The sequence below is a fragment of the Hyperolius riggenbachi genome, chromosome 4, assembly GCF_040937935.1.
Source record: "Hyperolius riggenbachi isolate aHypRig1 chromosome 4, aHypRig1.pri, whole genome shotgun sequence".
NCBI lineage: Eukaryota > Metazoa > Chordata > Amphibia > Anura > Hyperoliidae > Hyperolius > Hyperolius riggenbachi.
Genome location: NC_090649.1, coordinates 385,718,695 through 385,736,461, shown reverse-complemented (window position 1 = coordinate 385,736,461; position 17,767 = coordinate 385,718,695). Strand labels below are relative to the sequence as shown.

The following is a 17,767-nucleotide window of genomic DNA, read 5'->3' as shown; positions in this document are numbered from 1 at the left end:
ATGCCACGCCGCATTGAAGCAGTCATTTCTGCAAAAGGATTCCCGACCAAGTATTGAGTGCATAACTGAACATATTTATTTGAAGGTTGACTTTTTTTTTTTTTAAAAAAACACTTTTCTTTTATTGGTCGGATGAAATATGCTAATTTTTTTAGATAGGAAATTTGGGTTTTCATGAGCTGTATGCCAAAATCGTCAATAAGAAAAACAATAAAAGGCTTGAACTACTTCAGTTGTGTGTAATGAATATAAAATATATTAAAGTCTAATGTTTATCAGTACATTACAGAAAATAATGAACTTTATCACAATATGTTAATTTTTTGAGAAGATCCTGTAGATCCTGTTTTAGTACACATTGCAGTTTCTGGACATACTGTTCTGCAATAGACAAGTCCACAGAGGCTGAATTAGCCATACCATTTGAACACTAAAATACTTGGTTCATGGGCAGCTTTCTGACTAAACTTCTGAGAAGTGTAAGTACACACAAGCTCCTTGATGACATCCTCTCTCTGGCCTATGGACTAGTTTAGAGGCTGGAGGAGCATGGTCATGTGGGGAGGTCCTCAAAATGTCCCTAATATCATCAAGAGACCTTCTGAGGCTGTCAGTAGACATTCTGTTAGGCTCAGTTCACATTACAAAGCAAAACTGATTTTTGCCCAACAGCGGATGGTTCCTATGTTGCAACACAAAACAATATGACCTACATGATTTCTCTGCACAGTAGATGCGTTTCCCACAGAAGCCTATGGTGGGAACTCCACTAGACTACAACACACCACTGTAGGGGACACTGCACTGTCTACTCTGGTTGGCCATTAATCTGCTCAATGTGAACCGAGCTTTATACATATGCCAAGCAACAGTAAGTAAAGCTTTGTATAATGTAGCCTTATTAATAACATCCTTGCCCTCTATAAATCAATTCTCATCAGTCCTTCAGAGAGCTTACAAGGAAACATCCCTACTAGTACCATAGTAGTAACGTGAACCTCTATCTAAAGCATTGAGTGTTCATTTTGACTTTGGCCATCATGGATCAATGCATCAAAATTTTAGTATGGATTTATTGGCTATATTATATTGGGTGAGATTTCTCCTCAGTTCCTGAGACAGTGTCGTAAGGAAAGAATGTGAACAGAAATGCAGAAATCTCCACAACAGCAACACAAACAGCAGTAAAGCTGTGAGTTTGTGTAGAATGAGGCGTTACAATGTCTGCCAGGCGTTTTACTGCCGACTGTGTCCTCACTGATAACACTGCCTCACCTCGGATTCTTATGCCTACAGAATAGAATCATAAGATTCTTAAAAACAAGGGATTGTCAGGGCCGTTTCTGGCCACAATGGGGCCCTTGGCAAGATATCCACCATCTCCGCCACCACCACCCCTCACCATAACCATAACAATAAACAAATAATAGCATACATAAAAACATTTCCATGTGTTTTTACATATGCTTCTGCATGTGAAATGAATTACAGTATCTGTTAGCAAACTAAATGCACTGGAGTAGGTTTTTTTTTAACTTATTTACAAGTGCTTGATGCCTGGCTGCAGAACACTATACAGTTCTGCCAGGTTAAATCGAGGATCCAGAGGTGTTCAGGCAGCTATCAAAGAACAATTCTAAAACAAGACCAAGCTTAATGGATACATTAATAGCACTGGCCTTACCATTGTTTTCCTAAGGAGATGAGGCATTATCAAATTACAAACAGGCTAAAAATGGTCACACACTTAACGATTTTTCTTATTAATACCCGTCAGATCTGATTACTCTGACGGAAGATCACCCCGGATGGAAGATATTGCTTGATCGGTGGCGGGTGGGAAGCATGGCGGATGCAAAATTTGATTTTGGGATGTCTGATGTGCAGTGTTAGCATGCTGATGTCCAAGCAGTACAATTCTTGCAGTTTTAACTATGTTCTACGGATTTGAACTTCCCTGTGGTGTTGGATCACTATAAAATAGGAATTCAATCTACTGGCTTGGCACATCAGGCCATAATCGATCTGTGTACAGCTAGCATTATACTTCTGTTTTTAGGCTCTCATCTGAATCTAAATACAATGTAATTAACATGAGGTGGAAGGATGGAATGTGCAGCATCTACTGACGTATATATATATATTTATGTTTGTAGACATCTTGACACCTCGGTACACAAGCTTCTACTATCATTAAAATTCAATACTGAGCGGACCTCATATCCTCGTGATCTGACACCATCCTCCAGAGTAAGTGCGTAAATTATTCATTTTTATCTCACACAAAATACCACCACTATTGTTGCTGTAACTGTTTACACAGTGACATTACCGAACTATTGGATTAAGCACAGAGCACATTAATCTTTCGCATCATTTTTTCCTTACACGTTAAAGTCTAATCATTCCTACAACAGTCACTGGGTAATTTAGGTCAGTATCCAATTAATCTCTTGGTTTAATCCTGTGAATAAAAAAATAGAGCGCCCCGAGGAAATCCAGGAAAAGCTGACGAAAAGCATATGGACTCCATGCACATAAACGAAAGCTGACAGACTCACCTCATGTAAAAATAACCACTACGTGACGGCCGTATCTTCCTTACAAAACACATTTATGTTAACCATTTGCATACGCAATCTCACACATACAAACAAGACTGCAGAAACTTTCTATTCTACTTCTAGACAGTATTCAAGGGGGTAGAACTTATTTTGGGCTTTCACAGCGGTTTATGTCCCCATTAGAGGGTTTTCCTCCAAAATTCTATCCATTAGGGCCTCCATGAATCTAATAATGTGGTCCTGGGAATAGAAGACAAAGGTCAGCAGTAAAAACCCTTTTTTCAACAAGTACATTTTTATTTCCTATGTGTTGACATACATCTAAATCAAATGGACAGTATTTATAATTAACCTGGGGCAGAATGTTGTTCATCATATTGGTTAAGGTGTTATATATTTACTATATCAGCAGGACAAGACACAAGACAAATAACATTTATATCGGCGGACTCAAAGCTGCAGCCACTAGGACGCACTCTATAGGCATTAGCAGTGTAAGGGAGACTTGCCTAAGGTCTCCTACTGAATAGGTGCTGGCTTACTGAACAGGCAGAGCCGAGATTCGAACCCTTGTCCCGTGTCAGAGCCCTTAACCATTACACTATTCAGCATGAAGCCTTAAAAGAAACTCTGTAACAAAATGTTCAGCCTTATTTATTCTATCCTATAAGTTCCTATACCTGTTCTAATGTGCTCTGTCTAACTGCAGCCTTTTCTAGTTGCACAGTGGCTGTATTATCTCTGTTATATGATCTAATCTTCTCTCCTCTGTAGGCTCTGTCGGGATGAAGCAGTCAGGCTGGAATTTGCTGTGCTGCTTGTGATTGGATAGAAGCTATACACACCCTCTCCAGGCCCCCTGCATACTCTGTATGACTCACACACTGACCTACTCTCAGCCTATCACTTGCTATGCTTTTGTTTGTAAACACTGCATAAAAATGGCAATTACAAGCCAGGATTGCAGCAGGGAGAGGCAGAAACAGCACAGAGGGGCCCAGGAGAACATAATGAATAGAATGGTATGCTTTTTATTGTAAGAATTTTAGAGTACAGATTCTCTTTAAAGTCCTAACCCACCAATCAAGCATACATTTTCTGAGGGTAGAATCCCGGCTTTGACATAACTTCTTGGGCTCCAAGCCACTGCACCACACAGGTGTAGGTGTTATGGGCCACAATCCCTAACTGTAGTTAACATTGCGCCTCGCAAAAAAAGCCCTCTGCAATTTAGCATTGATTTATGCCGACGTGCAACTACCTATGCTTAGCAGTTTTTCCAATATTTTGTAAATATGGCTTGGTGTGTCATTGGGAATATGCGCATGTCACCGATATCTGCCTCTTGATGTCAAGATTTTCAAATTATATGAATTAGCTGTTGCTCAAAAATCTGTATGTCATTGATATCCCGTCACTGTAATTTTGCATCAGTGGATTTTGCCTGTTATTAGTAATAAATTGAATATAGCTTTGACTCTTACCAAACAATGCTTGCTTAGTAAGTCGCGTGTTTTTAGTATACCGTATTTTTTTTTTACATGCATTTCCATAAAGTAAACCTGTAAGGAAACATTTAAAAAAAATATTTACTGAAGTAGCGGGAAGCCTCTGGATGGTCCAGAGACTTGCAGATCCTTCAGCCTTCTTTCTAAGGTTTTTTTTTTTTTTTTTTAGACTTCCGGTACGCAAAACCTGTCGTACACTGAGGCATGAGGAACAGTGATGCTTGCATGTGGCCCAGTTATATGAGGCTTATCGAAGGAGCAAGGCTGGACACCCACTTGCGATTGCAAAATTACGCCAAACATTGAGAGTGATTTTGCAACTTAAAACGGAGCGATTTTGGAGCATTTTAGAGGAAAGCGATTTTTGACCCTCACTTTCTTCTATGAAATCGCTCCAAAAATGCAGGTTCTGCGTTTGCAATTTTGGCAAATCACACCAACAGAAGGAAGGTCCGCACCAATTCACCACGAATCCTCTTTATTGTTAGGAGATGTGATGTTTTAATACTGGATACGTCCTAACAATAAAGAGGATTCGTGGTGAATTGGTGCGGACCTTCCTTCTGTTGGAGTGTCTCTGAGGTCTTGCTAACCTGGTCCAGCACAACTATCCACTGGTGGGGTAGAGCGGTGTTCCTTCTACTAACATACTTTGGCAAATCACAATCGCTCTGTGGGCTCCACTCCATTGTCTTTAATTAGCCTAGCACCTTTGGAATTGCCAGCTAAAAGAGCTTTGGTGGGCTATAGCCCTAAGGGAAGTGTGGCATATAAAAACCTGCCTACAGCATATAAGTTACCTTCACAAACTTATACTAAATATAAACTATATGATCATTATTTGACCTGTCCACAATATGTCACGGCCATGCCCATGTTTTGCTGCAGCATGCTTCCCCCCCCCCCCCCTTCATTGGTGCCCATATGTGCCCCAACAATAAAGTTTAGGAATGAGGATTTTCCTTGGTGCGATCTGGCCTGTGTAGCTCCAATATAATCAGGCAGCTCCGAGAGATAAAAACAAAAAAGGAGCGCACTGAAACTTCCGGCAGTTAAAAGCTGGTATACCATATAGGACAGCTCTCACCTCGTAATGATGCGACTGGCAGAACCTACACAGCCGGTCATCGTTTGCGTCCCGCTTGTGGAAGCCGGAACTCCACGGAGTGCAGGTGACGTCACTTCCTGATATTCACTATAGCAGCCCGGCACGCCACTCGTATGCAGACATAAGCGGTGGATTGCCTGCATCCGCTATTGGTGACTGTGGTTAAACTGCCCAATTTGGTGCAGCAGAAAAATGGGGCATGTAGGGACTAAAAAACGTTATAAAAGGTTTATTTAAAAAGGAGACAACGCGTTTCACGGAGGTACATCCTCCATTTTTTCAAGTCAAAATACACTACCCAATGTAACAGTATAAGTTTTTATAGACTAGGAAATTACATCATTCTAAACCTGGCCAATAGGCACTGTTATGGCAGGGAAGGAACTATCGTAAATAACCAAACGTAGGGACATGAGTGGCATTATTTAAAAAATAGCAACCAAATTTATGCAATACACAAAGATGTGTGAATAAAAATAATATGTGCCCCAGACCTTCTGGTATCCTAGCAACACCCCTGCATGAGACAGAACACCTGACCAGCACACTCATTCTGGTTCATGAGTTCACAAAGTGTTAGAACTAGAGGACAGCCACAAGAGCCAGGCATATAGTAATAAAGGTAAGATAGCAGGCTCCACATCCCTCTCACTACACATTTCCTTTATAAGCTTACCAACATAAATGATGATAAACAGCACATCACATAAACAAGATGACATCTAGCAAATTCAAAGGAGATATATTTATAACAGTGACAAAAAGGGAAATGGTAATGGTGTCATTACCACTTTAATGTATGTGTGGCAGGAAGTATGAAAATTATACATTAACACAGCAGATGAAAGAGCTGGCATTCACGCACAGTATTTGCGCTGCATTCCCAAGAAATTATTCAGCTCTGTACATGTCATCTCTCCCATTTTCTTCATAAGCCCTTGTTTACTAAATCTCTGTCTGCTGATTCAGGAGATTTGTATCTTTCTTGCACAGCAGGAGTTTGGAAGAGTGAAAAGAGCGGAGGTCTATGAGCGATCCTTCAAACTAATATCCAGACGTATAACATGGTAAATGTGCTGTGAAAAGCACTTCCTATGGATGAAGCCAAAAAACCTAAGAGTAGCTCTAAAGCAGGGGACAATTTATTACAGGGTGAAACAGGTCACTATAGAGTTCACCCAACATTCTTGGACATCACAGCATTCTGCATTAAAGGGACCCTATAGCAAATTCAAGCATATGAATCCATTACTATAACCTAAAAGAGTAGAGTTTACTAGAAGAGCTGTTGTTGCTACTAAAGTGGTCTGAAACTCTGACATAACATTCAATAAAAATGTGTTTTCCTACTTTTTATTACTCACAGTTACCAGATTTGCTTTTGTGCATACATAATATTGTCCATTTACAAATTACAAGTTCTCAAAGTACAGTTTATCTACTCTGAAAGCTTCTGTTGCATTTTATTCAAGCTGCTTTTTTATTATATATTAAAATCTTACAGTGAGCTGTTTTTTAGAGCAAAAAAGAAATGCTGAGTTTCAGAGCACTTTAGGCTGACAATCTAGCATGTGTACAGCAGTCCCCGAATGCAAACCACACGCACGCACGCACACACACACACACACACCTTGGCCAGCGAACAGCCCAGTACCTGGTTGCTTACAGAAGCCACATATCTGCCTACTCCTGGCATCATCATCCGTGGCTTCTTACTTTTGTGAATATTCAAAAAGGACTTGCCAGGGACCAAAGATGAGATGCATAGAGCCGGTAGCACATGTGTACGACTGTCTGAGTTTCCCATTAAACCAATCACATTTTGGTGAACAGATTTTAAATGATCGCTAGAAACACAGCCCACAGATACCCTCATGTGTACACAATTTTAGCTTGTTCCTCTTTTCATTTTGAGATGGAGTCCATCTTGCAGCTCACAACAGTGTTGAGCCAAGAAAACCAATTCGGCATCTGCAGATTTAATGCCCCCTAGGGGTTGTGTTTGAATCTCTTAACATACTAAAATAACTGCATCAGAAACACTCTCAGCAAATCTTCACTAAAATGAGATCTATAGGGTCCCTCTGTGCTTGGATAGGTTATAGCTTCAAAAACATAAAGGCATTTGAGTTTGGATTTTAGTCCAAATAGCATGTTTACACCACCTGTACTTCATGAAAACTGGTCATTAGCAAAATGTCCCACTTCTGCTTTTGGCTAGTGTGCTGAAATCCAATGAAATTGTGTCAGGGCAACCAGCCATAATTACATCATCCTCTGCCCATGTCATTAATTGCTCCCAAAAAAATGAAAGTCAGCTAACACTATACAACGCAATTCTTTGACTAGGCTAAGTGGTCCCATGTGGTCAAGACATGTGTGCCAGTATGTAGACAACACCTAAGTACGTAGTGTGATGTACATTTTACATCTTAATTTCTTACATAATTATAACTTATAAAACGTTTAGCCCATTAGCAATTTATTTTATGTTTTATTGAAAACACAGACAAGTCGTAATATAAAAGTTCATCAAACATAGTGCTTTGTATGGAATACCAGTTTGTGTTTACCATAAAAGTTTCTTCATACTGGCAATTAAATTAAAAAGGGAGTTTAGTGAGCTCCCCCAAATACTGAATGCGAAAGAAAAAAATTAGCCAAATCACTCCATCTACACATCCTTGTTGCACTTGCTACACTGTAGTTCAGCTCTCTGAGCTTCAATCAGCCAACAGATTAGAACTGCCCCCCCCCCCCCCCCCCGCCATTCCAGCCGGCCTAAAAGATAAGGGTACCTTTGTAGGATTACTAATGCACAGAGGGCTGTACCTGTGCTTAATTATTACCTACAGCTGTCAGAGTCAAACAAAGCAATTGAGATTAAAAACTCCAGGCAATTTCTAAAGGGTAAGCAACCCTGTTGACATATTTATTGCAGGGTGATGCACAAAAGACCAGCTCAGCTAACTGTCATGAGCGTGAGTATACAGGCATTCGTTGGCCGGTACCCATACACCTTTACTCTATCCCCTGCTGTGAGTATGCTCCCCTGCATTATTGAAGCCTGTGTCACCTACATTTGCTGCCGTATGAGAGTGTTAGCCATATGGCAGCAAATGCAGACAGCACAGGCTTCACTAATGCAGGGGAGCACACACAGCAGGGGACAGAGTAAAAGGTGCAGGAGGACCAGTCAGCATTTGCCTCTATACTAGCGCTCGTGGCAGGCAGCCAGGCCGGTCTTTCATGTACCGCCCTGTATCTGGAGCCAGGAGGAGTTCCTGAGAAAGTTGTGACATCAGCAGCAGCAAGAAAAGTGATCCCTCAGCTCTACCGCAAAGTAATATATACACCAGGGAGTCAACCAGTCCACACCTAGATCCCTCTTAGGTGTGTAACATTCACAGCAGCAAAGACAAAATGACTGGGTCTCCACCTGGATTTGTGCAAAAATGCTGGTTTATTGTACCATAGTAATAGAAAAAACACATGACGTTTTGGCCGGCGGCCTTTATCAAGTGTTACACTTTAAAAAGGCCACTGGCCGAAACGTCGTGTTTTTTCTATTACTATGGTACAATAAACCAGCATTTTTGCACAAATCCAGGTGGAGACCCAGTCATTTTGTCTTTGCTGTTGTGACATCAGCATAACAGTAAAGCAATGTACAGTAATTTCCTAGGTCATAATTGTCTTGGACTTGGCACTGGTTCCCCCTTATGCAGATGACAAGATTGTTCTTGATCCATCACTGATTGTTATTACTTTGAGGTTCCCACAACGGGATGTGCTCAACCACCCATCCCTCAGATCAGGCTGCTCAGCTATGTCTCTACAGTGATTGGTCCAAAACTGTCATTTAAAACAATATCTAACAATCATTTTAGGAGACAATTTGAAGTGTAAATATGTCTTATGTCATGGCTTAAAGGACTTACGATGCGAAGTGACAAAAAAAAAAGTTATGTACCTCATTGTAATATTAGACCTCATGGCACATGATCAGCTCCTTACTTGTACTGTCTGGCGCTCTGTCTGGGGCTCTGTTAGCTCAAACCACGCTCCATTACAGCCCCAGACCCTTCCCAGGGTCGCCTTATCCGATGGTGATTATAATAGCCACTTTAAAAATCCAGGGCCTGCGCAGCTCGCCAGCCGCTAGTGCAGCTGCGCAGGTTTCCAGCCCGGTCTGTGGCCTTCCTCACTTCGAGCGCTTTGCTATACGGTATGTGGGCTTGCCCACATGATCGCCCACATGACCAATTGAAGTTCAAGTCAGCCACTCCCCCACAGCAAAGACAGAGCAGCGCTGAGCCAGCGAGGACGTTCCCTGCTGGCTCTGTCCTTTAAGTCAAATAGAACTGTTTTTCTTACTGGCTTTTTTTTATCAGCATAAATTACTGGACAGTCAGTCTGCATACAACATGTGCTGATGACTAACAGCTAGTTCCACTCACAGATCAGCTCAGCTGAAGCAGTGCGACTGCAGTCCTCTGTCAACAAAAAACAGATGCTAAGAACACTGTAAAAGGCTAAGACACAAGCTGTGTCTCTTGATACACGGAGAACATTCATATGTTGCAGTGGAGAACAATATAAATACTCTATGGCCACAATTTACTAAGCTTATCTCCAGTCTTTTATAACAATTGTGAGCTGTTTCTACCGTTATCATCAAGGTGATCAATCATTTTGTATTTACTAAGAAATTTATCTCATGCAATCCTTAAAATAAGGAGTTTGTCCTTAAGTTAAGGATTGGATCCTTAAGTCAATGATTGAATCCTTAAATTAATGACTGAATGCTAAAACTTAAAGACACTAAGTGAATTCAAAGAAAGCAATGCAATAACAACTCTAAAGTGTGTAAAGAATTATCACATGGCCTCAGCTGTCGCTAAGTGGAGCGTTAGAGACTGCAATGTAAAGTGGAGGATTCTGAGTTGTTTGCTTCATTTTCTAGTATTTATGCAAAAGGGGACTCTGTATAGAGAGAAATACACCGCAGGCACACAGAGATGGAGTAAGAGTGAGACAGCAAGCGTATGTATACACAAAGACACAGCCTTCTCTTTCTCTCCTTCCCTGGCTGCCATATATAGAATCCTCATGAAAGATGACTGTAATTATCAAGACAGAGAAGGCAGCAGGAGGGTCGCAGCTATATCCTGCCTGCATGTGCTCCTACCCTCCCTATCTACTGTATGTAAGGATAACTACAGAAGTGATAACTTAAGAACTGGAGTGATAAGACAACACTCTCACTGTAAAAACGTATCAACACATGTTAATAAGCCAAGCTTCTTTAGTGAATGAACAGTTAAAACACCAATCAATGTGTAGTGATAAGTTTTAACTTGCTTTATTGTCACTAGCATGATCTTAGTGAATTGTGGTGATTATCCTCTGCAGTTTCAAGATGTATGCTGTCCTGGGAGTGGGAAGAGCCCAATAACAATACTGTTTCTGGGTGGATCTTTCTCCTTGTTGGAGTTGTTATCCCTACGTCTACTAAGTTCTCAATGGGTTGTACATGTACACACTGGGGTACTTGGGCTTGGCACAGTTTATCATGTGTAATATAATTGAGTTTTAGAAAATTATGAATTATATAAAGTATGAAAAAAGACCAAATTAGTATTAGACAACCTTTCCTGTATTGGGGGTACATGGCAAGCACATACCTCCTTTAAGAGTAGAAAAAAAAAGTAATGTTGAGAAACACTGTACTAGGAGGACTATGGTAGCGCTGAGATGTCGGCAGTGCAATGTGGGGATATGTGGAAAAGGTTCAAAACAGCACTGAAATATACAGAAAAAAAGAATGGATATGTAGAGTGATGATTTTATTATAAACATTATGGATTGATTTATTGTAATTTCAATGTCAGCTTCTGTAATGTGAATTGCTCCACATGTGCAATCATTTCAGCATCTACAGATGAACTGGGCTATTATTCCACAAAAGAACAGTTTGCCAAGGCTGACCTCAGGTCCCATTAACACTTAAAGTTTTGCAGGTAAATTCACAGAAAATTCTCAGCAGTGTGATAAGGCCATCTGTGTGGACATGCATAATACATGATCTGTTGGTGGTACTTAAGGAAATGTTTAGGAAGCACTACATTACAGAAATATGACTTAGATGAAAATGATACACATAGTGTATTATTATAGATATAAAGTAACATAATAATAATAATAATAATAATAATAATAATAGTGATACAAATGAGCTTTAAATCCTCTCAGTCTGTACTGCAGTAGAAGCAAGGTTGCAAATGAAAACAACTAGCTGATGGAGGAGGTAGCTGGCAGCTGGTCGATTGGCTGGCTCTGATCTGTGTAGTGTACATGCTGTTGAGTCAGGGGTACAGGTGCCCCAGCGGGAATTGAGAAGAGACACAGGAGAAGTGAGCCAACGAACAGGTGAGTGTGTACTCCCCACTGTCAGCAGTCTGCAGGAGCCCAAAGATGCCCATTTTAGATGGAGGGGGGGTTCGTTGATCATCCTGAACACTACTGATGCTAATGTTGTGCATCAGACCGCACCCCTTTGAGCGAGATCTTTCTGTGCGGAGCGAATGATTTCTGCCTGAAATTAACCAAAATAATGATTAAGCAGCCATGTTGAAGCATTGATGTCTGGTAGATTCGATCATAATGATTAAATCCACCAGGAAAATAGACAAGTGTCCAGGCAACTTTACGGTCAAGCAGCACTAGTTGTGGCTGTGCTATTTCCCAGCTCTGCTGGATTTAACAGGACACTATTGCATAGTCCTGCAGCGCAGCATGACCACAGGCAATTTTACCACCACATGGATCAGTGGGGAGTGCATAGCCTTGACATGCAATTAACTGTATACTTGTGGAGTTTTTGTAATCACAAACACATGCATACACGCACGCACGCACGCACGCACACACAGCCAACTTGCATAACTGCTTTTTGTTTAAAGGACAACTTACATGATAGACTTATGGAGGCTGCCATATTTACTTCCTTTTAAAAAATACCAGTTGACTGGCTGCCCTGCTGATCTATTTGACAGTGTTTGAATCACACCAGAAACAAGCATGTAGCTAATCTTGTCAGATCTGACAATAATGTCAGAAACACCTGATTTGCTGCATGCTTGTTGAGGATCTATGGATACAAGTATTAGAGGCAAGGGATCAGCAGAGCCGCCAGGCAACTGGTATTGCTTAAAAGAAAATAAATATGGCAGCCTCCACATACCTCTTAGTTCAGTTGTCCGTTAAGGGCCGGTACACATGGACTTCTGCACGTGCATCAGTCAAATGCTTTTCTACAAGCGTACAGCATTTTTTTTCCCCGGGGGGGGGGGGGGGGGGGGGGAACGCGGCGGTAAGGGACCTTGGAAGCAGCATGTTGCTGAGATGACGAAGGAAGATCAGGATCAGACTGAAACGTTTGTGCAAACGACAGTACAGGTGCTGCCAATTTACTTGAATAGGTAGCGCTTTGACGACGAGCACCGAAGCTGGCGGTAAATGTCTGTGTGATCTGGCCTTTACAGAAACCTGAGTCACAAGATTCTCCCCGTCTTCCTGCCAAACTTTAGGTACACTTAAGGTAAAAACACACTATAACAATTACATTTATCAAAAATCTATAACAAATAAAAGTCCTCTCAACCAATGTTGGATCGTTCTAAGCAGTATGAGAGCGAGGATTCATTAGCTTTGTACTGCATCGAACAGCAAGACCTTACAAGATATATTAGAATTCTGCTGGGATCTAATCTAAAACAGAGGGTTTGCAGGTGGCAAATGATTGACATTAAAAGCAGATATTAATAATATACCACACCTATTAGCGTATGCCTAGCTTTAAAGGGAAGGTGCGACATGTAAAAAAAATAAAAAAAATCTACTTACCTGGGGCTTCCTCCAGCCACTGGCAACCTATGTGTCCCTCGTTGCAGCTCCGCTTTCAGACGGTGGCCTGGGGTTCCCTCCATTGCAGCAGTCAACCTAGCGAGGTTGGCATCTTCTGCGCCTGCGCGGACGTGCTGCTTGTGATCACGTTCACGTAGCATGGGGCGTTCTGAGCAGAATGGTCCAAGCCACATGCTCGTGCAAGCGCAAAAGATGCCGACCTGGTGAGGTCCCTGGGCCACAGGCTTGGAGCGGAGCTGCTGTGAGCGACACATAAGCTACCGGGGGCTGGAGAAAGCACCAGGTAAGTAGATGTTATTTTATTTATACACCTTGCACCTTCCCTTTAAGCGGATGGCCGACAGAGACTTTTGTGGGAGGATCTGTGTCCCAAGCAGTTTGGAAAAAGATAAGATTTGAGGACAGTGGTCATATATATTCCTAATATTAAAAATAAAATATGCGCTCTCTTTTTGTGCTGCATTTCCCTTTCAGATTTCTGTTATTCAGATTCAAATAATGGAAACCAAGGGTAGTCCACTGTGCCCTGAACTCAGCAATAAATTGTGTACTCAAGGAAGATACACTAGAATTTCCCTCTAAGTGGCACACATTTCACACACATTTCTGAACGCAATCAGCAGTTTATTTAAAGGAGGGTAAATGTAGAGTAATATTCACAGCTAGCGAGGTTTTGTGGAAATGCAGAGCTTAGCAAATTAGATACTTTCCTCCTTCCCATTACATGTCAAAACGGCATTATTAATTCAATGTAATTTTTGATTAACTAAAACCAGATGTTGGGACTATCTGCAGCATACAATATATCACTTTCATGATAGCTAATTTATGTGATTTATTGCTCTAATATTGTTAAGTTTCTAAAAAAATGTATTTGCAAGGCTTTATTAAGCCATTCCCATCTTTTGTTTTGTTTCTTGCAGATCAAACAGCTTTTCGGACTGGTATTTACACACGGGTGGGAGTGACGGCATCTTCTGATGTGAAAACAGTTTTCTTTCCAAGAAAAGTCCAAAATGATTTTTAATAAGCAGTATATGTAGGTTATTATTTTATTATTAAATGGATGGAGAAAAAACATGGCTAAATTATATGAAGCTTCATTTATGAAATCTGGAACAAGGCAAACTGGAGTACAGCTCGAAATACATTCTGGACTTTCATCAACCAAAAAGCTCCTTGTGACCATCTTGGTTTACTATCTAGCATGTTCACAGATGTGGCCTGATGGTGTCCCAGTCTTCTGTGATCCGGATACCTATGGATACTTATGACTGCTTCTCTTCCTGCTTATTCTTCACTCTTCGCCGTAAAACTGATTTTTTTTTTCAGCATGTGTCCAAACAAAAAAAAAAAAAAAAGGGAAAAATATTGGACCTGCAGCATTTTCACAACCAGGGCTGTGGAGTCGGTACAAAAACTATCGCCTCAGTTTATGAAACTAACGACCGACTCCTGGTACCCAAAATTGCTCTGACTCCTCAGCCCTTGCAGGGCTATGTACTGGGTACAAAAATCACCTGACTCCTCAGTTTATGAAAACGACGACTCCGGGTACCCAAAATTGCTCCGACTCCACAGCCCAGTTCACAATGCACCCCAAATGCCGGCTTAGTGGAAACAAGCCCTTAAGCATCAATCAGCAGGAACAGGGATATGAAATAAGAGTAGGGGAGGTCAGATTATTTTGTTTTAAAACCATAAAATAAAGGTTAGGAGGTCATAAGGAAGTTAATGGAAAGGGGAGAAGCTAAGGTTAGTTGTCAGGAAAGTAGAATAATAAGGGTCTGTGGGTTAAATTTATCACGGGAAATGAGGGGGGGGGGGGGGGGTAGATGGGAGGTGTTAAAGTTCAGCATCAAGAGAAAGTGAACCTAACTGTTACGGTTAGGCAGTGTAGCAAGAGGGGTGTTTTTATTCAGGGGAGGTTACGCAAACAATGTAGGGATCAACATCAAAACCACTGCTCAGATACATGTTGCATAGCTTAGATAACAGTCACATAGCTAGCACTGCCAAATTGATACGTACGCCTTCATAACCACCCTAATTATATAAACTTCATACATACCAACCACCCTATAAGCACCATTCTGAAATTATTCCAGACAACAAAGCAATCATCACGGCTTTACCCAACACATCATCTCCCCCGTTCCCTCCATTCCACCACCACCTTTCTATCCAAGAATAGTCTGCAAGTAGGTAAACTGTTCATTTACCATGAGTTCTAAAGCCTGCAGAAAATATCTCTGGCCTCCCATAAGGCTCAGGGGGTTGGGGGGGCATTCTGCATAATAAACCGCCCAGGTCAAGCCTCAAGCTATATAACAATTTATACCTATAGGAAGTACTTCTGATGCTAGAACCCAGATATTTCATGTAAAAGTGGGTATCCTGAATAATTTACTGCATTCTACTATAGGTCAGTACGGTTCCCCTTTAAGACGTCATAAATGCAACTATTTTGTGTCATAGCAAGTCACACCTCTCGGGACGTTACTCTCCCATCACCCTGTCTGTAACAATTACCTTCCAATGGGGTACAAATAATTGTGACTTCTATGCAAATTATAATTTATATTGCAAATTGCATGCAGCTTGGTATTGGGTCAGTCAGAAATGGCAGGAAATTGGCTAAATTTTAAAGTGCATACAATTTCCATGCAAACTCAAATGATTTGCATCTCAGTGAGCTCTAATGCTAAGTACATACGTTTTTGCATTCGACAGATGCGTTCGATAATTTCAGTCATGTCCGATATTACTTTTGATCGTTTTACCACTTGATTTCTCATAGAAGTGAATTGAAATTGATAAGAAAAGATAAGAGAATCGAACGGAAAAGTCAACCGAATAAAGGCATCGTGTGTACCTAGCATAATAAGCAGTTAGGCCTCGTTCACATCATACGCGCTTCCGTGCGGATATGGAAGCGCGTATGATGTGCTGAAACGCAGGAACGGCAGAAGGGCATAGACTGTCCTTCTACCGTTCACATCTACTGCGCTCCGCAGCAGTACGGTGTGCTGGGAAGCGCTTGTGTAATGCTGGCTGCATTTTGCCCGGAAGCGCAGAGCTGATCCCATCACTGTCAATGGACTGTCAACAAGCTTCACTGTGCATTATTTATTAACGCACTGTCCATTCTCCTGCAGCTTACAGGGCGGTAATCCCAAGTTTAGTGTAAGTTATTTGTGTACGAACCTCATATATAAAACTCACCCACAACCGTGGCTGTGCTGTCATGTGTATCACTCACTTCATCACAGCACTGAAACTGGTGGGTGCACAGGAGTCTAAATAACTGCGCCAGAAAATAAAATTACTTAAGACATAAATAAATTGCATAAACAAACTGCTTGGCATGCACAATCTAAATGTAGTATGCCACAGAATCTGCAGCTTGGTTTTCACTGGTAGCTAAAGAAAGAATGAAAGAATCAGGCCAAATTATGTTATAAGCACAACATATAAACACAAAAAGCTGTGCCATGACACTGAGTGATGTATCAGCTGCTAATTAGATTACAGCAGTAAGAGCGTACTTGCATACGTGTGTACTCGCACACCTGTGTACACCCTCACATGTATGCACCTACATATGTAAGCCTTCCATCTTCTTTCAGTTTTTCACCAAACCTGCTGATCATATAACTAGGGGAAAAATAGCCTTCAATTACACCTACGTGCACAGCTCCTCTGTTTACTGAACGCGGCCAGGCTAACAATAACACAGGGGAAACACAGGCCCTTCTTTTTACCAGCTCAATGAACATTTAAGTGCCTCATATTTCATAGCTAAAGGTTACTGGGAGGTACATTAAAAAATCTAATGCAATCATATTAATCACTTTTATATCCCTCTGCCAGCGCATGAAGCATGCCACAGTTCCAGCATAGGTACAGCTAATCCCCGTCCCCATGTGCTGACAAAGTGAGGAGAGAAATAAATGATGGTGGTTGAAATTTACAGAACAGTAGTCTACCAAACACGCCTGCATAACGTATGCGAGGAATAACATTACACTACTGCAGCATTGGTATAGATCAACTTCCAAAACTGGGAAATTGTTACTATGGACACCAAGCCCATGTTCATTTCATTTATTACATTTAGACTCAAATATACAAATCAGATAAACAAAAATTCTAAACTCACAATTTCCACCCAGGTCACGGTACAGCTAATGGTTGGAGCCAGCTAATCTGTGAGGAAAACAGCATTCTGCTGATGACAATCTGTGTAGCTGCAACACAGAATCTCTCAGTTGTGCAGAAACGGTGAATGAGATGATAATAATTTACATAAACTTAGCATCTTATTGACCATCTCTATTATTGAGTTTATTTAACCTTACTTCCTGGGCTAAATATTTAACAGCAATCTCCCAGCAGCCAGAGAAGCTCAATGCCGCACTGGCACATTGACTAATAAGGCTCCAGAGGAAAGTAAAAGTAAGTCAATAAACCTTCCATGCACTCTTTTAATCAAACAGAAATTTGCTTTTATACTTTACAATTGCAAAGCAGCTCTTTTGGAGTAGAGAGGAAATCTAGAAATTCAATCTGAAATCTATTTAAATAATCTATTCCTAAGTGTGTGGTTATAATAGATCCGCTCAGATCAGATTTATCTGATGGTCAAATCTGGTGGC

General features: G+C 41.1%; 1 protein-coding gene and 1 long non-coding RNA gene across 2 annotated transcripts in view; one reads left to right on the top strand and one right to left on the bottom strand.

The window, feature by feature from the left end:
• The window catches only part of LOC137504120 (uncharacterized), a 77,161-nt gene extending 74,924 nt beyond the window's left edge, over positions 1–2,237 (top strand). The window contains exon 3 of the long non-coding RNA XR_011019427.1: positions 2,157–2,237. This is a non-coding gene — a long non-coding RNA (uncharacterized lncRNA). The remainder of the gene's footprint in view (positions 1–2,156) is intronic.
• Positions 1–17,767, bottom strand: part of CRIM1 (cysteine rich transmembrane BMP regulator 1) — a 982,593-nt gene that overhangs the window by 870,752 nt on the left and 94,074 nt on the right. The window lies entirely within an intron of this gene.